Raw genomic sequence first — 13,575 nt, forward strand, 5'->3', positions numbered from 1 at the left:
GGGCATGGTGTACACTTCACTTTCCGTTCAATCTCGAAGTAATTCGCCTTTTTTCGCTTCTCTCCGACTCCTTCAAGCCATCCTGTCGATGTTCACCTCCTTGTCGTTCATCACGAGGTTTGGCCTGGGGTCCCATCTCCGTCTCCACTCTGATGTCCTCCGGAAATCAGTCCCCCGTTTATCAACTGTTTGAAATGGAGCCCCGCTGTAGCACACCTCGTATGAGTACAGGAAGCCGCAGGGCCGATCACGTTTTAAAACTAATTTCTTTAGGTTTTTTTTCACAAAACGAGACTCGGCGTACTAATCGCGGCACACAACTGGTCCGCGGGATTACGTCAGCGTGGCTGCGGTATTACGTCACCAGATGAAATGGTTGTGTCTCAGCCCATTCGTGGATAAGTGAATTACATGAAGCACGGTTTTCTCCTTCCTGCCTTTAAGAAAATCTCTCTTTTTTTCCTTTGCCCGCTAAAAATTATCTCTGGTCGGTAGAAGCGCTCAAAGACACAGAGAGTCCTAAAAATAGCCGAAAGGGCTTCGACGTCATTCCCCGTTTTTTTCTCTTAATTTGACCAGGTCATGACTTACACGGGTAGGCATAGACGGCCCCCATTTTTTGCAATTACTTGAGGTACAGAGCATTTCTTAATTCCGAGGCATCGCAAGGGAAAATGTGGGTAAATTCACGCATCTTTATACGAAAAATCGATGACAAAAATTCCAAGAATAAGACGGTTCTTCATATAATTATCTGATATTGTAACAGTTCAGATTGACACACTGCAGACCCTTATAATATCAGACTTTATCATACATCATTTCAATTAAGTTGATTAAGTGGACCTCGGTTTTATGGGGGAAAACAGTAAGAAGCCAATTTTTTGGGATCAAAATTTGAACAGAAAAACTGAAAAGTGTCTTCCTGAAATGACATCACAGCAACAGCGCCCTCAGTTGTCCGGAAAAGCATGGGAAAGTTGTTAAAATGTTTAAAGAAGTGCATTTTTTAAATAAAATTAAACAAAAAAGGCTGCAAATTTTTTTCATACAAAAAAGAGGAAATGTGCTCCACCGAAAATTCATCGCATGGACCCTTTAAATGTAAATTTAACAAGCTAGCTCTTGTGGCATATTATCCTCTACACTTTCTAATTGGACAGCAGCAATGACGTAGTAGATTTACTCAATCAGTGATTGGTTACATGATTGCCTTTGTGTCAAATTATGTTCCTCATAAGTTGACAGCTTGCGGAAAAAAATATTTTCAACGCAAACATGTTAGATCCACAATGTAATGTTGCCCTTTTTTTCACTTTAAAACACAGGTATGCCTAAGACAACATATCAGCTTTCTTCGTGAAACCCCTTCTTGAAAACTGACAATTACGTGAGTACTTTATGTTTCAGTTTCGTAGAGAAATCCATCAATTAACGCAACGCCACATATCTACGCTGCACGGATTCGGCGTTTCCTTTTGTATAAATACACGAATACACACCGAGGCCATAAAAAACGGCATATCGCGACGAATTGGGAGTCATAACAAACTTGGGTCCTTATTTCGTCCAACATCCCTCGCTTGTCTCGTTAAAATTCCGGTTTCATACCAAGGCGTGATTGCGATAATTCACTGCGAGAACCATGCAGAACTACTAGGCCTACATCCGTACATTGCAAAGCAGGCTAGCAAACTTCACAGGGTTTTTTTTCCCCCAGCGCACTTTTCGACATACCTGTCTGTCGCCCGTCGTAAATTCTCACCAGTTTACAGCGATATGAATGTGAATTCAGAGGAGACGCGGGGTCTGCCTCGCCAAAAAAATTAAATGTGCATTCCATGGGAAATAAGAGTAAAGTTCGGGGTACACAAAATGTGGTACAAACGCACAATGTTAGTAGACTAGGCCGACATGGGCAGTGGTAGGCCTATTGCAAGAAAACTTGAAAATTCTGCATGTGACCAGTCATTTGAACTTTGACACTTGCAACAAGGCCGCTTGTCCAATTAGGACAAACGAGGCCACCGTGTATATATATACCGGTCTTCAAAGAACCCGGAATGACCTTTTCGACAAATATTCGACCAATTTCCTCCCGCCACTGCGAATCATTTTCAGAAGACCCCTGCATACTTGCTCCAGCTGACTTTCGTAATTCTACAAAGTCAATTTTTATAGCACTCCGTTGCATCTTAAAGTCATAACCCCCTGGATTATTTGTGACTGATGAGCAGATATAATACATCAAACTCCAATGCCGATACTTTTTAAAAGTGGCAGAAGCGCAACGTGTGGGTGGATAACAAACGAGGAAATCAGATTACAGCGAAGGCAAAATAGGTCGATCTTAGCCCCTTTTGCGGCCGGTCCCCCCCCCCCCCCCGTTTTACATATAAAACCCGTTCGGTTGACCTGCCAGATTCGCACAACCCCAGAAGTTAATATGCCCGCGTGTGCTGTGTTTTCGGTTTGATGGGCGTACCGGGCGCGGACCCCTACGAAAATATCGCTGAGAGCTACCCCTGACTTTTAAAAGGCGGACGGGGTACGGCCGAGTGTGCCTGGGCGACTTTTCATTTCAAGGGTTTGTTTATTGATTTACTCTGAGATCACAAAAAGAGCGACGAGCTTTGTACCTCGTTCCCGAATTGATTTAGACGGGAGATGCTGGGTGTTCGTTGGGGGTGGCCCGGGGGGACACACCCACACGCTCGCACCCATTGCGCTCTCTCTATGTCAATAGGCCCGCAGTCCAGGAGGGTTGTGGGTTAAGGTCCTTTATTAACATCTTACTCTATTAATGTTTACGTAAGCGTACGAGATCGCAAAGAGCGACGAAGTTTGAAACTCGTTCCCGAATTAATTTGCTGGGTGTTCGTTGGGGGCTGGCCCGGGGGACACACCCACACGCTCGCACCCATTGCGCTCTCTCTATGTCAATAGGCCCGCAGTCCAGGAGGGTTGTGGGTTAAGGTCCTTTATTAACATCTTACTCTATTAATGTTTACGTAAGCGTACGAGATCGCAAAGAGCGACGAAGTTTGAAGCTCGTTCCCGAATTGATTTGCTGGGTGTTCGTTGGGGGCTGGCCCGGGGGACACACCCACACGCTCGCACCCATTGCTCTCTCTCCGTCAATAGGCCCGCAGTCAATGAGGTTGTGGGTTCAGGTCCTTTATTTACATCTTACTCTATATAATGTTTACGTGAGCATATTTAAGGGTGAGAACTCGACAAGACGAAGAAACCATAACGCTGCCAGAGAAGTTAAGTATGGGGCCTTGATCTTTGGAGTTGGGCGGGGGAGGGTGTTGAAGACGACTCTCACCTGCTGTTTTGAGCGTTCATTCGCCGGTCGTTACTCCAGTAAAAAAAACCCAAATATTTAGCAATATTCCCCAGTCGTTAATGCGAGCCTGAAGTTCGAAGCTGATCATGACATAAATAGGCTTCATCATTTGAGATATTTGCGGATCAAGACAAGGCCTCGTGGGTCTGCAATATACATACAGGAATATTGACAATAAATTGTCGAAGTAAATGCGCATAGTAATATACATGTAATAACAACTGATGACTCTCAAGTTATTCTGGAGAGGAAAGTAGAAGCTAAACCTGACTATAGGTTTGAATAGGTCCGGAACCAAAACAGCGACTCCACTGGGTGAGTGTGTGAGTTTGTTTCTGCATTCAATAGGGGACGTTGAACAAAAGAGGACAATAGGGTCCCCAGTTCCCGAGAGGTCCCCAATTTGGCGATCGTTTACAAACCATATGGGAGGTCTTCCTAAGATGTTAGTGTACAAACACTAAGAGGGACAATAGGGGGCCCCCGATTGCAGGCAAAACACACTTTTGTGTGTGTTTGCTTCTACATTCAATAGGGACGTTGAACAATAGAGGACAATAGGGTCCCCAATTTACGATTGTGTACAAAACATATGGGAGGTCTTCCTAAGAAGTTATGTACTAACACTAAGAGTGACAATAGGGGGTCCCCGATTGCAGGCAAAACACACTTGTGTGTGTGTTTGTTTCTGCATTCAATAGGGGACGTTGAACAATAGAGGACAATAAGGTACCCAATTCCCGAGAGGTCCCCAATTTGGCGATCGTGTACAAGCATATGGGAGGTCTTGCTAAGAAGTTAGTGTAAAAACACTAAGAGGGACAATAGGGGGTCCCCGATTGCAGGCAAAACACACTTGTGTGTGTGTGTGTGTGTTTGTTTTTTGCATTTAATAGGGGCTGTTGAACAATAGAGGACAGTAGGGTCCCCAATTCCCGAAGGTCCCCAATTTACGATCGTGTACAAAACATAATTATGGGAGGTCTTCCTAAAAAGTTAAAGTACAAACAAAAGAGAGACAACAGGGGGTCCCCGATTGGAGGCAAATACACACTTGTGTGTGTGGTGGGTGTGTGGGGGGGGGGGGGTTACAAGGGGAACCCCCATCCCCCACCCCACCATTAGACCGTTGCCCCACGCATTCCGCTCATAATTTGGAGAAAAATACCCCCTAGGTAAAATGAGAACCCCTTTGTGCGGCCGAAGAACACTGCAAATTTGCACTAATTACATTGGTGATCCACACAAATTTTATAAAAAGCGTTAATAAAAGCATTATCAACTAAAGTGGTTAAGTTGAATCGTGGAAGAGTAAGAAGGAACTGACTACTTCACAAGACTTGGGCAAAGTGCCCGTGTGTATGAATTCCCTCATCATGTGGGTGGATGACCTTATCAATAAAATTCCCGTTTTGTTTTAGTGAGTGCTCAAGAGGTGCAGTACAAAACAAGAATATTACCAACAAACATCAAAAGGGTTCTTACCCCTTAACTTCTTCACGCGAACAAAACCCTGCTGTCACGTTATCACCTGTCCTTGCGAAACTTGAACAGCTCTTCACGAGCGCAACTATATCCATGGATTTCCTCAATCTTGAACTAAAGAATGCACACTCCGCTACGAGAATCACTTGTCTTCGATCAATCAGTCTTTTAAACAAGGCTCGGCCTGATATGTCGAGCGGAATCAAAGCCCTCAAGTGCACAGAGTCAACGGAAGGGCCTATATTATCGCCCCCACATCCAGCCTAGTTACCAGGCCAACTTCCCCGACAAAACACTTCCGAAACACCGGGGGATAACAAGGGACGCGTGCCAGCTACCAGTCACGGCGGCCCGTTATATGTGTCTGTATCAAGGGACGGCGCGGTGGCTATTGACACCTGCGAGATAAGCCCTGCTGGTATTTTTGTAAGCTCTTCTGGTAAGTAATCCCGTGTCTAAGAATAACAAAAAGCAAATACTGGTTTAGGCCTTGACAATTAAGAGGCATTATAAGGAGTCCAACTTCTTTTGGCTCGTTTGACCGATCAAACGACATAACTCAACAGACTTATCCTAGAGCAAAGTAAAGGACAGGATTCCGGAAGTGGTTGGGTTAATCCACTGGGTGTCCATTCCTCAAATGGAGCTCAATTAAAAAAAATATCATCACTGATGTTTGCTCTTGTTCGCAAATAGCTTCACCTCCTTTGAAAGTGACATGCTTCTACAATTAAACTCTTTGTTAGCTATTAACGATGCCAAGTACGCCCGTAGGCCTTCCGTTAAAATGTAGGCCTTTGTCTTAATCACGTCTTTAGTAATATGTCAACCTAATATTTTTTTTTATATTTTAAGGCTCACTCGTACTAAATAAATAAATACGAGCGGCCCACACAAAAACGGATACTGGCGTGGACCCCTATTCGTCATTTTGACTTATGCTCTCTAGGGAAAACCCACACAATGCTCAGTACATGTATTCTTTCTTTCCTTTTTTTTTTTTTTTTAAATCGAACATGCAAGCTAACGGTGAATCATGCTTGCAGAATATCATTTGAACAACTTTCCCCAATGACTAATCGCTACACGCGAAGACAACGGCCAAGCAACCCTTGATATTTTGCGTCAAAACTTGTGATCCTTTCGGGAGTGACAACCGAAAACGACTGCTGAACGTGTTGCAAGAATCAGCCAGCCTGGTCAACTCCAACAGAAAATCATTAGGCATAAAAGTCAATCGACTACCTCGACGATGTTGGTTTGCGTGCCATCAGACAGGGAAGTTGTTGATTTTCGCCCCCCAAATACCCTGAGGTTTACACCCTTCGAGGTTTACACCCATAACTTTGTCCGGAAACAATTAATTAGGGACAGCAGATCAGCTTACATGCCTTACTGTTTTGTTCCGATGAGGCAGGAAAAGCTAGAATCAATTTATTGGCCTACACAAAACGTATTCAGTGGCAAGACCAGCTCTATATTTTCACCAACTAACACATTTTTTCCATAAAATCTTGGCCCAAATCAAAATCAAACCAAAAACACAGAAAACTTGGTGTTTATCACAAAAAAAGTGTCGCGCGATCCTTCCCCACGTCGCGCTGATCACAAAAATGGATTGAAAATCATCGGATACCTTCAAATAACTTCACTCGTACCCACCTAAAGACTTTTTTTTCTGGATATATGACGTAATATATTCGAGCCCTCGTTCTCATTGGATAGAATTTGTTTTGAACAATAACACGGGTCAAGCTTGCGCATGACACGAACGAGCAGAATGTTTGTGCACTGGATGAGGCGCTTAGCAGCTCCCCACAATGCTTTGCGCGCCTGTGCTTCCTTCACAAAAATTCAGTGAAGGAGATTAGCCCTTCCCATCAGCGCCCTGTTTGCAGTGCGGTGGGTACGAGAGCAGCTTCATCATCGTGTGAGGGCGCGCTTTATGCCATGCTAAGATTTCTGGACTTCATTACGACTATGATTACGACATAGGCCTCGTTTCAATTTGTAAGAAAACATCTCTTTCCAATTATGTCACGTCACTTGAATGATCTGAGATAATATCTTAACTTTATTTAATTTAGTGCTAGTCAAAATATCAATTATAAGCCCTTAAAAAATAACAGGGACTCTCCAAATGGCCTAAATTAAGCGAGAATTGAATTCAGAAACTTCAAAATCATGTAGTTTGCCTTTGATATAACTTTAAAAAGCTAGAAGGTATGAAGTGACGTTCATCTGTACTTTACAGCATATTTTCGTTATTTACGGATGACTTAAACTATATTTCTTAGAATTGATATCTGTTGCCTTTGCAGATACTGGGCCCGTTTAACACGTATGATTGGTGAAGCGCTCAGCTATTGAACACAAGCAACCATTTGCGAAGAGAACAAAGCCGACACGCTCGCGCAGACGGTATTTATTTTACACACAGGCCATCTCAAACCAAGGTTAATATTCATTTACACGGCAGCCTATGGTAGAAAGAGCTACAATAATGGGACTGCTGTCGAATTGAAAGAAAAGCGACAGGGAAAGTAAACAACGAGTATCGACAAAAACATCGAGAAAGTGGCATGGGCCGACGGAGCCGCTACCCTAGGTGTCTGTAACTGACACACTGCTGATGCTGCTGGCGCAAGGGTCAAACTACCTGCCACATCAAACGGCTGTGCCTAGTTCGAATCTCTATTACTGAGTTTGGAATTGTGTGAAAACTTGTCTTGAATGTTTGGTGGGATGTTCGATCCGCCAAAACTCTTCAACATTTTCTTCCAACATTCATTGTTTCCATTTTGCGCAATGTAGGCCCCCTATACATATTTGAGCAAATTATATAAGCACATCTCTTAACTGTAAACTTATACTAAAATTTGTATAAAGTCTCCTTGAATTGGCTCTCTTTAAACGAAAACAACATCTTATTTAGACTTTACAGTTGTGTGCTGAACAAAATTTGCTGTTGTTTGAACTTCAGTATTCAAAGTACCTTTGTCCCGTGTATACGGTTTGCAACAACGAAGTTCTTTGTGTGGATCAATACGACAGTGTCCTGATCTAGCAATTCAAACAATGCAGCGAAATTGTTTTCAGTATGTAGCTAAATCTGAAGACAAAAAAAAAACACTCACCGTTCTTAATCTGTAAATCCAAGTCCTTTCTGGGATTCTGCTGTCTCTTTTGGTCTTGAGGGGTGCTCGGCCGGTGCACCACGAGGCTATGAACACGCGACTATACCGAGGTCCACTGCTGATCAATCCGTGCACCGTGGCGGCGCTGTTTTCGTCAGGGCTGTAAGTTAGGTGTAAGCCTAAGTGGTGATGCGGTGCGCGTGCGGTGCAGTAAAGTGTCTGTCGCCCAACTGGAGGGAGGTGAACTCATCAGCCCTGTGAAATATCATCCCAGATTAAGCGTTAGGTTCTATCTGCGACCTAATCAATCAATTATGAGTGGACCTTTAGAGTGCATCGACCAAGAGAAGCGATCCCAAAATGTACTTTTTATTTAATTCTCTCTCTGTCTTGCTTTTTCCAACAACAGCGAAGGGTATAAATTCCTGAGTGATGCTCAAAAGTCGTCACGGTGTCGTTTGACAGATTCAGCGCCGGTTCTATGGTGTCACAAGGCGGCGAAATATTAATGCACCCGTCGCCCACACGACCACTCGGGTGCAATATAAAAGACCGGCTGGCAATAACAATGGCTGTGGAATTGCAGCTATGCCGGGTAACTTCCAAGGGACAATCTCGAATGACACACCCCGAGGATTTATTGTTCGAGACCGAGTCAAGTTTGCTCTCGACAATGCGTGATTACATCGGTCTGTTTGTCAGGCGCGCAGCACTATCAACGTTTGCAAACACTGTTGAAGATCACACACCACGACACAAGTTTAACGTGCATACAAATGGGAATGCCGGTTAAAAAATTACAAAATACTTGACCCTAATTTTCAAAGTTGTAAACACACATAGACCTATCAAGTTCGGAATCGTTGTGCCGTTTACAACTTTCGTCTTCCTTTTTTTTGCCCTTGGCATGTAGGCTCACCCCCAGACCACACTTAATTGCAACTGTAATCCCTACCGCATGCTGATTTGTCAACATTGACATTTCTTTGATCGTTGTGGACTGAGTTTTGTTTAAACTTTCGTTTTGCTTTCCGGTGACGACGAGCAATTGTACCCACTCACCGGGCTTGTCTACAACGGAGGCCCAGGGGGCCCAGCGCGGAGAGCTTCCGGCGGCAGTTGAGTGGCACGGGCCGGCGCCGATGTACCCACGCATGGCACGCGAACTTTCCCCTCCAGAGTCACCCAAGTTCAACTAATAGGAACCCTACTTCATGCACAAAATACCAACACTACAGTTCACAAAAATCGAAAAGAAAACCTTACCGCTGATCTGTATACATGAACCCCTTCATGCTGATTGTGGTGAATAAGCATTCACATTGACTAGAATTCCGTTCGGCGGTTCCGATTTATTAAATTAAATTCCAGTGGGGGAAACCACAAGATTTTCTTGTGTTGACATGAATGATGTGTGAAAAAAGGAGGGGAAATGGCCTTCGTCAGAACTCTTTCAACTGAAGGAAACTTCGGAGAAATGTTCATTCACCGATGGGTAATTACCTGCGGAACTATGAGCGTCCGGTTGCTAAGCTGGGATGTGGCCAGACCAATCCCCCGAGAAAAACAGTTGGGAGCAGACATTGCTTGCTCGCGTCGAGTCGGTATTAGTGGGAGAATTAAAACTGACTTATCCTGGCAAAGCAGACACCGATTCAAATCGATGGTGCGGCGCATTATGTCTAAGTTAATATACTATTTCGTGTTCCCCGGAGGGCTGCGGTCTACCCCCACGGGCCCAACCCACTTTGTTGGTCGCCATCTTGTTTTGTTTTTGCCATCCAGGCAATATAGATGCATGTGACTTTGACTGGTTTCCGGCGAGTAAGCTTAGAAGTGCACTTGGCATTTTGGCATTGAAGTCTTTATCCGATTTGGATAATAGAAACAAAATCTATAAACCAGAATGATCAAAGGATGCATCACCGCATATGCATGAAGAAACAAGTGACAATGTAGTCTTAAAATGTCACTCTAAATCACAAGTCCAAGTCCATACATTTTCAAAAAGATACATGTAACACAACTTTTGTGTCCATTCTTGCAAAAACTCGATCGGAAATATCTCGGAAGCTGCGAGCCAACGAATTCGTGCTCATGCATGCGTCCCGTGATTGTGCCGTGTAATTTCTGGATGTAGTAATTTTTAGTAAAAATATCAGGTTTTTGACGCCATTGACCCCATGATGACATTTGACCCTAGTTTGGTCATGTGACATGTTGGGGCCGGGCTACTGATACTTTTGACAAAGTTTGGTTGAAATCGGTCGAAAGGGGCTATAGACAATGTCCACGTTTGTTACTAACCAACGGAGAGACGCGACGATTTGTTGAGCTGCTATCCCGCAGCTAAAAACTTGTCATACATGTAAACGAAAATCGAACGCATGGTGCAACCCAATGACATTATAAAAAAAGAAGAGAGTTAGGCCATTTATAAATCTAATGAAATCGTTATCAATTCCTTACTGACCTTGAATGAAGTTTTCCTGTGAACCCTTGACATCGATGTATATATGCGCCCGATGAAGTGAGAAAGTCGGTTTGGTCATCAAGGCTGTCACCACTGCAGGTAAATGGACACGTGGACCCGTCACAGGTAAACGTGTTTCCAAGCCTTGTCACCAAAACTACTCATGTTGCGAAGGGATGACTCAATTGATCGTTTAGGACAGGGTGTTAATACCCTATAATGTAATTAATCGATTGGAGATCGATCCACGGGCCGCCACTGGACATAGGCCCCAACGCCTGTTCTTCTCTGATGGCATTTGAACAGTTTTGTTCAACCCAAAGCAACAATGCAGCGCGCACGTTCGATCACTGCCACCGCATTTTGTGGATCGAGCCTTATTTTTTTTTGGCGCGAATGTCAAAGCGTTCACCTTAGCGACGAAAAGAGATCATCCTATTGTTTTTTATTGATTTATTTATAGTTGAAGATACAAGTTTAGTATATGACCAAATCTTCCCCATTAAAGGGGCAGACGCATTGTCATAAAATTGTCGAAAGTGCCCACACCTTTAAGACACTTTTCCATAAGCTGGAAAATCCGGTTGTGCCAAGTCTTCACTTTGTTTTCACTTGGTATTATTATACACTGCAAAAACTGTAGTGTTAATTTAACACCATTCGGTATCTATATAGGACAACACCAGTAAAATTTAACACCAGATGGTCCTATATAGATAGCAATGGTGTAAATTTAACACTCCAGTTTTTGCAGTGTACCATTTACACGAAATGTTCAGATCAATCGACACAAGTATATGTTCGCGTTGATGGCATGGAGTATAGGTTCAGTGAAGTTGGCCCTTGAAGTTCGAGGCACCAAGGAAAGAAAAACGTTGTCTGCATTTTTTCATACTTCCATGAAGATGTTGAGGATTTTTTTAAAAGATGAAAACATTGAACTCTACCCCAGAAAAATTTGCCCGAGTTGACAATGTACCCAGCAACGCAAATATTGCCAGCAATATGCGTGCAGTAACCGTCGCACAGAAAGTTTGACAACAACAGCCCCCAACCGACCACGTGCCAGGCGCCATGCCTCACCACCACTCGAGAGCAGGCGCACACAAAACAAACTCTACCAGCAACGGACGGGTATTTATAGTGTCAAAGTGAATAAAAGTCAGAGATCCTAATCGGGGGGCTCGGGTCTATTTCGGGCAACTTTAACCCTAGTTTGTAAACACGGCGAGTTTGCACACCACTTGCAACTGGGTTGAACCGTTGTATGCAAAATTACATCAGGCTGGGCAACTGGGAGCCGGAAAAGGGCGACATCCGTCAGTCGAGCAGAATTTCCGCGCAGGGTTTGTGGGTCGTTTTGCAAATCATCTCAACCCGTTTATATAGAGATAAAAAAAAAAAATTCGAATGGTTTATGTGCACGCGTGTTTACACTTTGTGCATAATACAATCACACTTGAACCATGACACAGCATATAATGTAGTTGACTTTAACTGCATGCGATATCGAATTCAGCTTAAAAGAAAGATTCTCGTGTTTTTGTTTTCTGAAATGCATCATTCTCTTGGGCCTAAATTTAGGGGAGATGGGTAAATTCGATAAACTGACGAAGGTAGCAGTTCAAGGTGACACTTGTTTTTTTTTTTTTGGGGGGGGGGTTGTTTGGGGTGGAGCCCCGCCTGTCAACTCGCGCTGACAATTCGTATTTTTTTTAATCATTTTTCATTCAGTAACAATGAATGCACACAAATATCCACTCGTGCCAATCCCAGTGGAATAAAGGACTTGTCCTCCAAGATGGCCGCTGTACGCATAGGGTCTATTGTTGGATGAATGCGAATGCGTGTCAAGCAGTACACATCATACAGAGGGCGCTTTCTGCAGAATAAGGACACATTAATTTTGGTAAAAGAAATGTTCCATTTGAAGGAACGTGCCGATTATATCGACACAAAGCACAGATTTACAATATCCTTTATTAACTCTGTGTAATGTCAAACCTCTCCAATATTCAATGAGGGATCAGCCAATTTGGCGTGAAAATCAACTCCAATTTTAAATTGACGTACATAAACTTGAACAAACAAACTCATTTCCGTTGAACCTCGAATCAAACCTTAATCCGTTCGATGTAATGATGAATTTTACTCTATACTGCGCCCTGTCCGTGCATTGTTTCAGTGGGAAAATGGATCAATTTTCACTCGATACGAGTGATTTTGTTTTTAGTGTTCTTTGGAATGAGAGAGTTCAAATTGCGCCCAAACCTGCAAAACAACTTTCTCTATTTGGAAATAAAAAAAAATCTTGCGTGTTATGTCGGTCGGCTAGAGCTTGCAAGGTGGCGAATCGTTGTTACTTCACCGCCCGCGCCCGGAATGGGGTTAAGCAGTCATAAAATTCATAGGAAAATGCACCTCAAAGAGCCGGGCACAATGTTCGCGTGCCCACGCACGGCGCAGCCGTTCAAACAACAAAGTCCGTCTTTTGAAGATTTTCCACCCAGTTTTATTTTGGGCACTATATTATGTACCGAACAGTAAATGCAAGCTTTTCATATTTTTTTTTTCATGCAAGAGCAATCAAGCAGAGGAAAAAATGCCAAAGAACGCACGCGAATAAACACGTTAATTGCACATGTGAGGTAGGCCTACATGCAGCTGCAAACTATCGCATTATAAGTTCTAACAATCTGAAAAAAAAATAAAAAGCAATAGGCCTACAGTGGTGCAAAAAGAAGGAAACCCACATTTGACAGCAATTGTCACCTAATTGTTGAGCATATTTCAACAATTCAATTTAATGGTATTAAAATATTGATCTTTACAAATAAATGACGAAAAAAATATGATTGCAAATGCATGTGAGATATGGTAGGTTACAAATTTCATGTGTCAAACCTGTGAGCTCCGGCGCTAGATTTGAAGACAAAAACACTACGCTGGGCCTACACGTGGACAACGGTGATTTTGGTGACTTGTATTCAAATTAGCATAATAACACTCTTCTTGCGATTTTTTGTTTTGATTGTTTCACCATGCACGTATGGTTAAAGAGCTATACTTCACTACCTTATAAAAACAGTTCAAATAAGTTAAGTAAGTAGGTTAAAATTCCTGTCAAA

The 13,575-nt window shown here is 43.1% G+C and overlaps 1 protein-coding gene across 1 annotated transcript in view; it reads right to left on the reverse strand.

Moving 5' to 3' along the window:
* Window positions 1–10,617, reverse strand: part of LOC119722766 (neurotrophin-3-like) — a 49,131-nt gene extending 38,514 nt beyond the window's left edge. The window contains exons 1-2 of the mRNA XM_038193072.1: window positions 10,448–10,617; window positions 7,975–8,229 (exon numbers count right to left, since the gene is read on the reverse strand). The gene's annotated coding sequence lies outside the window, so the exon portion shown is untranslated. The remainder of the gene's footprint in view (window positions 1–7,974; window positions 8,230–10,447) is intronic.
* Between the last annotated feature and the right edge of the window lie 2,958 nt (window positions 10,618–13,575).

The sequence above is a fragment of the Patiria miniata genome, unplaced genomic scaffold, assembly GCF_015706575.1.
Source record: "Patiria miniata isolate m_02_andy unplaced genomic scaffold, ASM1570657v1 HiC_scaffold_16, whole genome shotgun sequence".
Classification (NCBI taxonomy): domain Eukaryota; kingdom Metazoa; phylum Echinodermata; class Asteroidea; order Valvatida; family Asterinidae; genus Patiria; species Patiria miniata.